An 11989-nucleotide genomic window follows, 5' to 3' on the forward strand; every position below is an offset into this window, starting at 1 on the left:
CCTGATTGCCTCAGTGCTGGGAAATAGCTGAGAAATATTCCAAAACAAAGGCGGCAAAAGGTTTCCCACCAATTCAAACAAAGGGGAGACTTGATTGTTGTAGCATCCCAAAAGGGAAGAACAGGGAAAAGTCTGATTGCTGTAACGTTTCCACCCCTCCAGGATCCTTGGCTTTAACATAATCTAAATAGCCATGGATCCTGGAACCAGAGGCATTACATTTTGTGATCCCATCTCAGAAGTAAAGGATAACATTCACAACATATCATTCAGTATCATACCCCAAAATACTTGTTTACTATCCACCATCCACCCCTAGGTCACAGCAAGTAACAATTTCTTTAGTCAATAGTCCAAGTAAAGATCTCGAGGGCGTGTCCTCCCCACACTGCTGTTGCGGGCTTCCTCCTCTCTCCCTGTCACCCTCAGGTACCTGCATGCTTTAATTAGCAAAGTCTCAATGCAGACAAAAATATCCAAATAAAGTTCTCTTGGGGATGTCTCCTTCTTTCCACACTGCTCCAGCTCCCCACTTCCAAGTTCTGTGGGGCAGCTCTGCAACAAAGCCAATAGGGTGGGGTTCTGGGGGTCTGTGGCACTTCCCCCCCACCCACCATAGTCAACTCCACCACCCCCCCGGGTCCCAAACAGTTCTAGGGGAAGGCAGCAAAAAAGCACACTCAGGACCTGGCTGCAAAGTGTCCATCTTGCCCCAGGGCTGAATTCCAAGGTCCTGGGTTCCTGGTCATCCAGCTCCTGCTGGCCACTCTTGACTTCTGCCGGAATCCCCATGCAGTTTTCATATTCCAAACTCTCTGATCTTTTAATTTAGAAACTACAAGGTCCTGTATGATCTTTACTGTAGTTCCACAATATTTGAATTGTTTCTTTCTGGCTGCTTCCAGTATTTTTTCCTTAACCTGGTAATTCTGGAATTTGGCTACACTATTCCTTGGTATTTTCAATTTGGGATCTCTTTGAGGAGGTGATCAGTGGATTCTTTCAATGACTATTTTATCCTCTGGTTCTAGGACCTCAGGTATACTTTCCTTGAAGATTTCTTGGCTCTTTTTTTTCATCATGGCTTTCTGGTAGACCAATAATTCTTAAATTATCTCTCTTGGATCTATTTTCCAGGTCAGTTGTTTTTCCAATGAGGTATTTTACATTTTCTTCTTTTTTTTTTTCATTCTTTTGATTTTGTTTGACTGATTCTTGATGCTTCATAGAGTCATTAGCTTCTACTTGCCCAATTCTAATTTTTAATAGATTGTTTTCTTCAGTTAACTTTTGTACCTCCCTCCCTTTCCATTTGGCCAATTTTACTTTTTAAGTTATTTTCTTTAGCGATTTTTTTTCCATTTTGTCAATTGTATTTTTAAAGAAATTGTTCAGTTTTTCTTCTACCTCTCTAATTTGACTTTTAAAATTCTTCTTGAGCTCTTTCAAGTATGCTTTTTGAGCTTGAGACCAGTTCATATTCCCTTTTGAGGTTTCAAATGTGGTTATAGTGTCAATGCTGTCCTCTTCTGAATTCATATTCTGATCTTCCCTATCCCCATAGTAAGAATTTATTTTCTTTGTTTTTCTAAGTTACTTTTTGCTCATTGTAATTGCCTTTTTCCTGACTTTTAAAGTGGATCTGTGTTTCTGGGGCACAGGGAGCAATGTCCCATACTTCTTGTGCTGGGGACTGGGGGCATGGTTACTAGCTTTGTGTACCAGAGCCTCCAGTTCCGCCAGTCAGAAGCTGTATAATGCTGTAGCTTACCTGGTGTTGAGCTGGAGCTGGCTGGTGTGTGCTGAGGTCTTTCTGCATTTCTCTGTGGTTACACTGAAGCTCATGATGTGAGGTGTGGGGGAGGGGTAGTCTGGCTACTGAAGGTCTCTTCTCCAAGGTATATTAGGAAGGCAGAATTTATGATTTCAAAGAGAATCTCATATGTGCCTAAAAGTTCCGGAACCGCAGGATATAAGGAATTCTCTAGGCAGAAGGCAGGAGAACTAAAGCATGTATTTACACTCCACAGTAACAAGCCCACAAACCAGCATCCCCATTTTGATATTTTCATCAAAAGCTTCCAGGCCCGATAAGTCCGCCTCACAAGGGTAACCAGGAGGCCACAGAGAAGTGAGATAGTATAAGGCAAAATCATATACATGCTTCCCCTCTACGGTAAGAAGATTACCCACTGGCCTCCAGTCCTTGCTCAGCACTCCAGTCAGCTCTGCTACCAGCAGCTCAGCTTCGGCTGTAGGCGTCTCTGGCTCCAACCGGAAAAGGAAGAGAGGATCTTCAAGCTGTCCTCTCCCTTCTTATAGAGTTTTTGACATCATCAAGCGCCGCCTGAACGACCAGGGCCTATTGGTTCTTGACTTGGCCTCTCCTCCTAGCGTAGACCAGGTTAACACACCTCCCCTCAGCCAGCCCCATGACTCACCACACAGGAAGTTCTCTGATTCCTGGCATGGTCGCTGGGCTTCCTGCCCCAGAAGAGCAAGCCCCAGTGTCCAGGGAAGCTCAATGAGGTAAGCTGAGTCATTCAAAGAAAACAAAGTCCATTCTGGTTACACAAGGGCTGCACTAGAGCACAGGTAAGCTCAGCCACTGATGGACGCCTGTCTGTGTTGTTATCTGCCAATTCCCCTGGTTGTGCGAAGGCACACTGTGGTCTTGATGTTGACTCTTGCCTCCTCCTCCACTCTGAGGCTCAGGATCTCCCACTGGTCCACTGAGCTGGGCTTGCTGCTGGCTTGCTGGGATGGCTCCCATCCTGTACTGGTTCCCTTCAGCCCACAGCAAGAGAGACCTTTGCTGTTAATCCTCCTAGCCTCATGAGCTAAAAACTGCTGCACCCCATCTTTCTGCTGGCTCCACTGTTCTAAGATTTTTCCTGGGACAGTATTTTCTGGGTTTTTTAAGGTCAGTAAGGGAGAGTGAGAGTGACTCACTGCTTACTTCGCCATCTTGGTTCCCAGGAGTCCTGTCTCAGTATTTTCCTTGAATAATCAAAGATAAATCTGAAGGCTCTGCTTTCGTTTCTACCAGTGGCAGGATCTTCCTAATTTTAGGTGTTTTGACAGGTAACTCAAAAATGTTGTATGCCTGGCTTCAGGGATAGTTGGAGGAAAGTGGAGAGACTGTTTTGTTCTACGTTTGGACCTGGGAATAGTCATCCTGGTTGGAAGAAACAGGTATAGGCAGTAGAAAATGAAGCAGGTAAGCCTCAGATGAAAGAGGTTTATCCTCTTGTTTTTTAAATGAGAATTATGGTGACTGAGAGAAACTTGTTAGGAGTGGAGAATCATGCTTTATAAAGAGGTCATCATTGCCATTACTGTCCTTAGAGTCAGGAAATTCTTTTGTTTCTGTTTTCATGTGAACAATTTGGTCTAAATAATTGGATTTTTCTTCCCATGTTTTCAAATTTCTATATTCTTTCTTTATTCTGTCAAGCCAGTGTCGAGATTGTTGCCGTAGTTTTTGAAGACATAAAGAAGATGATGAATGAGTCTGTTTTTCTTGAGTCCCAACAATAGCATTTGAGTTTGGTGATAGGAATGCTGGATAGTCTACTAGTTGTGGTGTGATAATATTTGTTAGACGGTTTGTTCTTTCCATAGCTGGGGGAATATGCATAATTGTGGATGGCTGAATCAACTTTTGAGGTGGTTTTAACTGATGTCAAAAACCATAACCAAAAGTTTCTGTAGGAAAACATAAACTCCACTTAAACCTTGCAGATAGCCAGGTTTCTAATCTTTATATAAAACTGTTCTGTGAAGCATTCTTTCTGAATTATTTCATAAAGATGTAAGATAAAATTTCCCAGCAATACAGGGTATGCTTCCAAATCATCAGATTATATTAGTTCTAAATAAATCATATTCCTTTCATCATCTTGACATCTTGGAACCTGTAGAGAGCAGTATTTAACTTCTCCAAATTTAACTGTGGTTTTCTTCTCATTGTTCTTAAAATTCACAGAGCAAGATTTAGTACATTTCATGATCTTATTTACAGATGCAAAAAATGATTTGTGTAATACTATATGTTGATCCTAGCTGAAAAATATCTGCATTTCTTTGTATGAACAGCTAGGCAATCAACTACATCTCCAAATGGAACCAAAGGTGGTATGTCATGTGCTGTGTCCAATTCTTTACTTTCACTTCCTTTAAGAGTTTTTCTCAGTATATTCAACAGCTTTTGGCCTGTCCCCTCCTTGATTCCATACCCAGATGGATTGATCCTTGATAAGGTCATTTGCCAAAAGGAGGATGCCTGAGAGATGAGTCAAAGTGTCTTGGTTTGTCATTGTCATCAGCTCCCAGTGTGGCTCTTGTGAAGAAAAGGGACCTTAAACAATGAATGGACCTTGCTTTGATGAGATTCACTAAGCTCTAAAACCTTCTTTTCCATCTGGTTTGGCTCCATCCTGTCTTCCCAATCCCCACCCCCACCCCAGCTCCCTCAACTGCCTGTGGTGGCTTGGGCTACCATTTGCTACTGAAATATATAAAGACCTTTGTCAAATCTGTAAGAATACAAACTATTCCTCAATTGATAAATGGTCAAAAGATATGAACAGGCAGTTTTCCAATGAAGAAATCAAAACAATTTATAGTCATATGAAAAAATGTTCTAAATCATTATTACATAGAGAAATGCAAATTAAGATCTCATTTTATACCTGTCAGAGTGACTAAAATGATAGAAGGGGAAAGTGACAAATGTTGGAGGGGATGTGGAAAAATTGGGACCTTAATTCATTGTTGGTGGATCTGTGAGCTGATCCAACCACATTGGAGAGCAATCTTGAATTATGCCCCAAAAGTTATTAAACTGGTTATATACCCTTTGACCCAGAAAAACTGCTATTAGGTTCGTTCACCAAGATGATTAGGGAAAAAGGAAAAGAATCTATGTTTTAAAATATTTATAGCACTTCTCTTTGTGGTGGCAAAGAACTGGAAATTGTGGGGGTACCCATCAATTGGGGAATGGCTAAACAAATGGTGGTATATGTTTATGATGGAATATTACTGTGCTATAAGAAATGATAAACTCAATAATTTTAGAAAAAAACATGGAAAGACATGCATAAAATAATGAAGAGCAAAATGAGCAGAAACAAGTAAACAGTATACAGTAATAGCAATATTGTTTTAAGAAAAACTTTGAGTGACTGAGTCATTCTATTATAAATATTCAAATTGACTGGAAAGGTCTTATAAAGGGAGATGCTGTTTGCATCCAGAGTAAGAACTGACATATATGTATATAGATGTATATACACATCTTTTTTCTAATGGTAGCTATCTCTAGGTTGGGGTAAGGAGGGAAGAAAAAAGAAAGTTGCATAATAACTTTGTGGTATATTTAAAAGGAATAGCAAGATATATGTAATAGATCTGCAGTATCAGGTACAATCCTTTTTTTTTATTCCACTTTGTTATGGAGATTCTTGTTTTATTTCTTAAGTTCAGAATAAAAAAAAATTAATCTGGCCCAATATTGCCTTGGCCTTAATGTAAATGAATGGGAGTTCAGTATCTTGTCTTCTTCTAAAGCTAGATGATGGCATTAGAGGGAGAGTATATTTCCTTATGATGAGTTAGAAAAGAGTGCTTGAGGCAGGAAGAGCCAGGAGATAAGACCAGGGTGTGACCAGCCAGAAAAGTGATCAAAGAAGACAACTGATAAGGATACAAATGGCACCCTAAGCGTTGAGTTGCTTTTCTAGTACTTTGTGAAGCCCCTAGTTTATTTTCTAACCTGAAGGTGTCCTAAAGTCCTTTCCCCCTTATCTTGGACCTGTAACAAAAGAATCACTTCTGTCTCCCTTATCCTGTGTTCCTTGGGTCCTTTAATTTTTAAATTGTATCCTGCTGCCCTATCCTTAAATCCTCAAACCACAAAGAATTCCCTTTGTCTCCCTTGTCCTGTGTCATCCTGTCCTGCCTTTAATCTTTAACCTCCATAAAAACCTTAAAAACTACATCATCAAACCTCTATATAAGCATAATTCTCCCAAATATCAGTCTCACTTAACTTTCTTGCTAAGGAGGCCCCTGATGCTTTTTCACATAAAATAAAAAGCTTCCATTGGCTAAAAGAGAAGGTCTAAGTGAATTTTTTCACACCTGAACCAGCTCTCCCAACTATAAACCTCATCAGTAATAAATGGTCACTAATCCTCAGAAAGAACATCTGCTGTCATTCAGGGCACTTACTTGACTTTCTAGATCCTCACTATTATCTTCATTGTGTCAGGCCTATTAAGGCTCCGTTAGATTTTATTTGTCCCTGAAGGGGTTCTCTTTCAGTAAATTTTGCACCAAAGGAAATAATTACTGCCAACTGAGGGAAAGAGAAAAGTCTTAACTGCACCCAAATACTTAAAATTGGTTCAGTCTAGGCCTGTTGTAATGAGTTGACTCCAACAAAACAAAGCAAGTCTAGATGAAATACAATCTTTCCCATTCAATGGTGTATCCCATAAGAAATGGTTTCCTCTTATATTGATGATAAATATTCATTGATTGATCAGAACAAATTGAAAAGATATTCCAACAAAATAGGAAGTAACCCATAACATTCTTCCTCTTGACACTAGTCTTAAATGTCAAGTTGTTGTTCCTCCTTCTAATGCCAATGAGAGATTGAATTCAATATCAAGTATTTTATTCCATTTTGAATATGCTTCTCCTTTTAAAGAATGTGTTCTTCATTAAAATTGATCCTTTTGCTATTGTTCTATTGAGTAAAGAATCTTGAACTCCCATGTTAAGATCTCTTTGCTTTCTTTGTAATGACCACAGTCTAGTAACAGAACTGAATCACAAGCAATCTGTCCTGAACCATAGGATTAGAGCAAAAATCCCTTTGTGAAGGAATATTCCCAGGCACTGAAGACATTGCTTAGTTATACTAAATTATACAGGGATCTTCTTGAAAGCTTTCCAACCTTCAGAAAGGCTGTGTTTGTCCATGGAGTATTAAGACACATATGGCCCAATGTTGCCTTGGCCTCAGTGTAAATGAATGGGAGTTTCCTTCTTCTAAAACGAGGGGATGGCTTTACAAAGAGAGAATGTTTCCTTACAAATGGACACTATTCCTTAGAAAGACAGAACTTCTGCTGTCATTCTGGGTACTTACTTGACTTTCTAAATCCTCTTTATTATCTTTATTGTATCAATCCTATTAAGGTTCCATTAGATTTTGTTTGCCCAAGAAAGGGTTCTTCTCTTTCACTAAATGTCCTACCAAAGAAATCCTTACTGCCCATTAAAGGAAAGAGAACTATCTTAATGGTACTCAAAATGCTCAAAACTGACACAGTCTAGGCCTATTGCAATATATTGAATCCAACAAAACAAAACAAGTCTCAGTGAAATACAGTATTTCCCATTCAATGTTATATCTTATAAGAAATGATTTCCCCCTGTATCGACAATACATATTCAATTGATAAATGAGCACAAATTAAAATGGTACTCCAACAAAATAGGAAGCGCCCCAAAATAGGAAGCATTCTTCCTCCTAATACGTCTTAAAGGTCCAGTGGCTGTTCCTCATTCCAATGCAAAGAAACATTGAATTCAATGTCTATTAATTTATTCCATTTTGAATATGCTTATCCTTTTAAAGAATGTGTTTTTCATGAAATCTTATTGGTTTGCTATGGTTCTATTGGGTACAGCACCTTGAAAGCCCCTGTACAGGATAGAACTGAATCCCAAGCATTTGGTACCAAAGCATGGGGATTATAGGAATATTTCTTTCTGGAGGATTATTCCAAAGCACTGAAAACATTGCTTGATTCCAGTAGATTATATAGAGAGCTTCTTGAAATGTTTCTAATGTTGTTTTTAAAGGCTTCATTTAGATATCTAGGGTGAGACTCCTATGGCACAATGTTTCCTTGGCCTTAATGTAAATGAGTGGGAGTTCAGTATCTTGTCTTTCTCTAGAGCTAGCTGAAAGCTTTGCTGAGAGAAAATGTTTCCTTATAAATAGACAAAATTCCACAGAAAGGTAAAGGATCTGCTTTCATTCAGGCACTTATTTGACTTTCTAGATTCTCACTATTATCTTCATTATGTCAGGCCTATTCAAATTCCATTAGATTTTGTTTACCTATAAAAGGATTCTTCTGATTCAGTATATGTTCCACCCAAGAAAATCCTTTCTGCCAATAAAGAAAAGAGAAAAGTCTCAAGTGGATCCAAGATGCTAAAAACTTTCACAGTCTAGGCTTTTCGTTGGAGTCATTACATTGACCTAGGCCTAGACTGTGGAGTTTCTACCATTTGAGGTCCGGTTAAGACACCCTCTCTGTCCATCAATTGGCAGAAAGGATTTTCTTTTTCTTTGGTAGAAGATTTCCTGAAAGATAAGAACCCTTTTTGGGCAAACCAAATCTGATGGAACCTTAATAGGTTTGATCAAATGAAGAGAATAATGAGGATCTAGGTCTAGGAAGTCAAATAAGCACCTTGAATAACAGCACATGTTCTAGCTTTCTGGGGAATTGTGTCTATTTGTAAGGAAACACTCTCTGCTTGTAAAGCTTTTGCCTAGCTTCAGGAGAAAGCAAGATACTTAACTTCATGCATTTACATTGAGACCAAGGCAGCATTGGGCCCTATGAGTCTTACACGGGATTTCAAAAGGCAGCCTTTTAAATCAGTGTTGGAAAGCTTTCAAGAAGACCCCTATATAAACTATTGAAATAAAGCAATGTCTTTAGTGCCTGGGAATATTCTTCACAAAAGGATTTTTGCTCTAATCTCTATGGTTCAGTACCTATTGCTGAGGATTCAGCTCTATTCCATTGACTATGGTCATTACAGAGAAAGCAAAGAAAACCAAACAAATGCATTCAAAGTTCTTTACCCAATAGAACCAAAGCAAATAGATCTGTAGGAATGGAGAACACATTCTTTCAGAGAATAAGTATATACAATATAGAATAAAGTAAAAACACAGAATTCAATATTTCATTGCGTTGGAATAAGGAATAATGATTTGAAGTGTAAGACTAGTGTTAGGAGGAAGAATGGTATGAAGCACATCATGTTGTTTGCCTCCATTTTCTGCTGAATCAATGATTATCTCTGTTGGCTACAAGGGGAAATCTTTTCTTAGAAGGTAAACCACTGAATGGGAAAGATTATATTTCCTCAAGACTAATTTTGTTTCATTGGATTGAATACATTGCAACAGGACTCAACTGTGGAGTTTCAAGTATTTGGGGTCCTTTTCTCTTTCCATCAATTGGTGGAAAGAGTTTTCTTTGGTAGAACATTTACTAAAATGAAGAACCCTTGTTGGGTCAATAAAATCTAATGGAACCTTAATTGACTTGATCGTATGATGAGAATAGTGAGGATCTAAGAAGTCAACCAAGTGCCCTGGCAGTAGATGTTCTAGCTTTCTGTGGAATTATGTCTATTTGTAAATGTATATGTCTATTTACCACTTGTAAAACTTTTGCCTAGTTTTAGAGGAAAGCAGGAAACTGAATTCCAATTTTATATGGAGTCCAAGGCAACATTGGGCCCTGTGAATCTTACAGTGGATGTCACAAGGCAGTCTTTCAAAATAGTGTTGGAAAGCTGTCAAGAAGATCCTTATGTAATCTACTGGAAAGAAGCAATGTCTTCAGTGCCTTGGAATATTCCTTCAACAAAGGGACTTTTGTTCTAATCCCCATGTTTCACAACTGATTACTTAGCATTCAGCTCTATTCCATTGACTGAGGTCATTACAGAGAAAGCAAAGTGATCTAAACAAGGGCTTTCAAAGTTCTTTACCAGTAGAACCAGAGCAAACAGATCAGTTTGAATGAAGAACACGTTCTTTTAAAGAATAAACATAGCTAAGAAAGAATAAAGTGAAAGTAATTGAGTTTAATGTTTCATTTACATTGGAATGAAGAACAAGAACTTGATCTTTAAGACTAATGTTAAGAGGAAGAAGGTTATGAGGCACATCCTATGTTGTTTGAGTGCCTTTTCCATTTGTGCTAGTGAATCAATGACTATTGTCATTTCAACAAGGGGAAACCTTTTCTTAGAAGGTAAGCCATTGAATGGGAAAGACTGCATTTCCTTAAGACTTGTTTTGTTTCATTGGATTGAATACATTGCAATAGTCCTAGACTGTGGAGATTCTTCCATTTTGGTCCAGTTAAGACTTTTCTCTTTCCATCAACTGGCCAAAGGAATTTTTTTTGGTAGAACATTAACTGAGAGAGAAGAATCCTTTTTACGCCAATGAAATCTAATGGAACCTTAATAGGATTGATACAATGAAGAGAATAGTCAGAATCTAGGAAGTCGAATAAGTGCCCTGAATGTTAGTAGATGTTCTAATTTTTCAGTGGAATTGTGTCCATTTTTAAGAAAACATTCTGTGCTTGTAAAACTTTTGTCTAGCTTTGGAGCAAAGCAAGATATTGAATTCCCATTCATTTTCGTTGAGGCCAAGGCAACGTTGGGCTCTGGATTATCACACTGGATGTTAAAAGATAGCTATAATCTACTGGAATGAAGCAATGTCTTCAATGCCTTGTAATATTCCTTCACTAAGGGACTTTTGCTCTAATCCCCATGGTTCAATACTCATCACTTAGTATTCAGCTCTATTCCATTAGAGAGAAAGCAAAGAGATCCAAAGAGAGCTTCAAAGTTCTTTAATTAATTGAACCAGAGCAAACAGATCAATTTGAATGAAGAACACATTCTTTCAAAGGATGCACATATTCAAAATGGAATAAAGTAAAAGTCATTGAACTCAATTTTTCATTTGCTTTGGAACGAGGAACAAAAGCTTGATGTTTAAGACTAGTGTTAGTAGGAAGAATGGTATGAAGCATAATACTATACTGTTGACTTCCTTTTCAATTTGTGTTTGTTAATCAACGACTATCTCTATTGGCTACAAGGGAAAATCTTTATTTAGAAGTTAAATCACAGAGTAGGAAAGATGGTATTTCCTTAGGACTAGTTTTCTTTTGTTGAGTTGAATACATTGCAATAGGTCTAGTCTGTGCAGTTTCAATTATTTCTCCTTACGTAAATTCTTTGGTAGAACATTTACTAAAAGAGAAGAACTCTTGTTGAGTAAATCAAATCTGATGGAAGCTTGATTGAAGAGAATAGTGAGGAACTAAGAAATAGATAAATGCCCTGACTGACATTAGATGCTCCAGTTTTCTGTGGAATTGTGTCCATTTATAAGGAAACATTTTGTGCTTGTAAAGCTTTTACTTAGCTTTAGAGGAAAGCAAGATGCTGAGCTTCATGCATTTATATTGAGACCAATGCAACCTTGGGCTCCATGAGTCTTATATTGTATATCACAGCCCTTTCAAAACAGCATTGGAAAACTTTCACAAATATCCGTATATAATATACTGGAATGGAGGAATATCTTCAGTGCCTTGTTATAGTCTTTCACAATATCTAATCACAATCTCTAATCCCCATGGCTCAGTACCCATAGCTGAAGATTCAACTCTATTGCATTGACTGTGGTCATTACAGAGAAAGGAAAGAGATCCATAGATGGTGTTCAATGTTCTTTACCCAATAGAACTAGAGCAAACAGATCTGTTTGCATGAAGAACACATTCTTTCAAAGGATAAGCATTTTCAAGACAAAATAAAGTAAAAGTCATTGAATTTAATGTTTCATTTGAATGGAATGAGGAACAAGAGCTTTGTGTTTAAGACTAGTGTTAGAAGGAAGAATGGTATGAAGTACATTCTGTTGTAGTAATCCCTTTTCAATTTGTGCTGATGAGTCAATGGCTCCCTCTAGTGGCTAACAGGGGAAATGTTTTCTTAGAAGGTAAATCATTGCAAAGACTGTATTTCCTTAAGACTTATTTTATTTCATTGATAAATACATTGCAATAGGCCTATGCTGTGGAATTTCTTTCTTTCTTTTTTTTTTTTTTGAAAGGAAAACATT

The 11989-nt window shown here is 38.0% G+C and overlaps 1 pseudogene; it reads right to left on the bottom strand.

The window, feature by feature from the left end:
* Positions 1–2989: 2989 nt before the first annotated feature.
* Positions 2990–4438, bottom strand: LOC118840927 (annotated as a pseudogene).
* Between the last annotated feature and the right edge of the window lie 7551 nt (positions 4439–11989).

Source organism: Trichosurus vulpecula, chromosome 1 (genome assembly GCF_011100635.1).
Source record: "Trichosurus vulpecula isolate mTriVul1 chromosome 1, mTriVul1.pri, whole genome shotgun sequence".
Lineage (NCBI taxonomy): Eukaryota > Metazoa > Chordata > Mammalia > Diprotodontia > Phalangeridae > Trichosurus > Trichosurus vulpecula.